At 42.0% G+C, this 3083-nt stretch overlaps 1 pseudogene; it reads right to left on the bottom strand.

Annotated features, from left to right (window-relative positions):
• Positions 1-1202: 1202 nt before the first annotated feature.
• Positions 1203-2518, bottom strand: LOC107968317 (activated RNA polymerase II transcriptional coactivator p15-like; annotated as a pseudogene).
• Positions 2519-3083: the final 565 nt, after the last annotated feature.

Raw genomic sequence — 3083 nt, 5'->3', positions numbered from 1 at the left:
CAAGATCGCGCCACTGCACTCCAGCCTGGGCAACAGAGCGAGACTCCATCTCAAAAAAAAGAAAAAAAAATTGGATCTTATCCAAAAGATAACTCTGAAATATAAACTCAAATATTAACAACCAGTATGATATATGGCCTTTTGCTATGCTTCATTATGATTTTTCTATGCAGATATTTACATCTATATATATTTTCATAGTTGAGATCACATTTTACATCAAGTTTAGTATTGGTGTAATACTTTTTTTGTTCAATGCAATACACTCTTTTTTATTGTGAAAGCTGAATTGAAATTAAAAGATCTATAAAAAACTGTCATTTTTGGCCTTCAAGAGCACCAACTCTCATGATCAAAAAAGGCCACAACAGGGCCAGGCGCAGTGGCTCACGCCTGTAATCTCAGCACTTGGGGAGGTGGAGGCGGGTGGATCAACTGAGGTAAGGAGTTTGAGACCAGCCTAGCCAACATGGTGAAACTCCATCTCTACTAAAAATACAAAAAATTAGCCGGGCGTGGTGGCGGGTGCCTGTAATCCAACTACCCAGGAGGCTGAGGCAGGAGAATCACTTGAACTTGGGAGGCAGGGGTTGCAGTGAGCCCCAATCCAGCCTGGGCAACAAGAGTGAAACTCCATCTCAAAAAAAAAAAAAAAAAAAAAAAAAGGGCCACAACAGTTAAGAATGTATTACTTGATTTTATTGTATACTAAGTGGTGGGCACAGAGCAATTCTCCTTATAAAGTTGACAATTAGCTTCACTCAGAACATTTTAAATAACGCACATTAAAACAAGTATTCATTTTACAAGTTGTTCTGCAATCTAAACATACAATAGCTTGGAGGACAACATTTAGAAAACAAAAGCCAATGTAAAAAGACAGATTAAAACAACTAGAGGCCAGGAGCGGTGGCTCCGCCCTGTAATCCTAACACTTTGGGAGGCTGAGGCAGAAGCATCGCTTGAGCTCAGGAGTTCTAGACCAGCCTGGGCAATATAGTGAGACCTCATCTCTATTTAAAAAAAAAAAAAAACTTAAAAATTAGCTAGGCATGTTGGCGCATACCTGTAGCCCCAGCTACTCAGGAGATTGAGGTGGGAGGAGTTGGAGACTGCAGTGAGCTGTGATTATTATCCCACTGCACTCTACCTGGACCACAGAGCAAGAACCTGTCAAAAAAAAAAAAAAAAAAATCCACACATACACAGACACACACACACACACACACAAACCAACTACACTAGAACAGTATAAGTTTTATATGGCTTGAATTTCACAGTTTTCTTAACTGCATCATCAGTATCAGAAATCTGTTCTTGGCCAGGTGCAGTGGCTCACATCTGTAATCCCAGCACTTAGGGAGGCAAAGGTGGAGGATCACTTGAGCCTAGGAATTTAAGACTAGCCTGGACAACACAGTGAGACACCTCCCCCCAACCCCTGCCTTCTCTACAAAAAAAAATTTTTTTAATTAGCTGTGTGTGATGCCAGCACCTATAGTCCCAGCTACTAAGGAGGCTGAGGTGGATCACTTGAGCCCAGGAGATGGAGGCTGCGGTCAGCTGTGATCCCACCACTGCACTCCAGCATGGGCAACAGAGCAAGACTCTGTCTCAAAAAAATATATATACATATATATATATATATGTATATTTTTACATATATATTTTACATATATATTTTTACATATATTATATATATATAATCTTTAAATTTAAATTTTAAAAAATCTATTCCTTCAGCTGGCTTCTTTGCTCCAAATTCAAAGAAATACCTTCTCTTCCTGGTTTCATTTCACCTTCTGGATCCATCCAATATTATTTAATATCAATTACCCTTTAAAATCCCAAACACTGGCCCGGCTTGGTGGCTCACACTTGTAATCCTAGTACTTTGGGAGGCCAAGGTGGGCAGATCACTTGAGGTCAGGAGTTCAAGACCAGCCTGGCCAACATGGTGAAACCCTGTCTCGACATAAAAGACAGAAATTAGCCAGGCATGGTGGCGAGTGCCTGCAGTCTCAGCTACTCAGGAGGCTGAGGCAGGAGAATTGCTTGAACCTGGGAGGCAGAGGTTGCAGTGAGCCAAGATCGTGCCATTGCGCTCCAGCCTTGGGGGACAAGTCTAAAAAAAAAAAATCCCAAACACTAATGTACCTCATTTTCCTAACCTGAAACATCATGTTATCATCTGTGCTGCTGCTGCTGTTCTCTTTGGAAGATGATAGAGCTCTTCAAGTTTCACCAGTCTTTTGCTTCTTTACAGGTCTTTCTGGAGCAACCTGCTTTTTCCTCTTTAACTTTTTGTCAACATCACTGTCAGAACCACTGCCAGAAGAGCTTGAAGAAGTAAGTTCCTTTGATTTGGGCATTGCTCTGCTCTGCTGCACTCCAGTAGCCAAAGACCCTCCCGCTTGCTCACTGGTAACTCTGGTGTAGTACTTCTTCTTCTTCTTTTTTTTTTTGAAACAGTCTCACTCTGTCACCCAGGCTGGAGTACAATGGCACAATCTCAGTTCAATGCAACCTCCACCTCCTGGGTTCAAGTAATTCTCCTGCCTCAGCCTCCCAAGTAGCTGGGATTACATGCACCCGCCACCACACCTGGCTAATTTTTGTATTTTTAGTAAAGACGGGATTTCGTCATGTTGGCCAGGCTGGTCTTGAACTCCTGACCTCAGGTGATTTGCCTGCTTCGGCCTCCAAAAGCGCTGGGATTACAGGCGTGAGCCACCGTGCCCAGCCTGCTACTTCTTAAAAGTTTACAGTAATAGACAATGCTGAGGCACCCTGGGACAGTAATGCCACCGAATACCAAACTAGGACATTTTTGAGACTGAAAGGGGACAAGATCTGTAAACCTAGATTAACCTAGAGAGGTGACGTTGCTTGCTTTAATACTTTGGTTGCCTTATTAATTTTTCAAAAATTGCATCCTATTTTTTTGGTTTTCAAATAAGAAAGACATACTTGAATAAAGTTATTTCCTCTTCAAAGTCTTTCTAGATTCCACTTTTCCCCATGCTGAGTTAAATGCCTCTCTCTTTGGTTCTGGGGCAGTGGTTCTCAATGCTAGGGGGTGG

Source organism: Pan troglodytes, chromosome 15, assembly GCF_028858775.2.
Source record: "Pan troglodytes isolate AG18354 chromosome 15, NHGRI_mPanTro3-v2.0_pri, whole genome shotgun sequence".
NCBI classification, from domain to species: domain Eukaryota; kingdom Metazoa; phylum Chordata; class Mammalia; order Primates; family Hominidae; genus Pan; species Pan troglodytes.
This window is presented reverse-complemented; position numbering and strand designations above follow the sequence as displayed.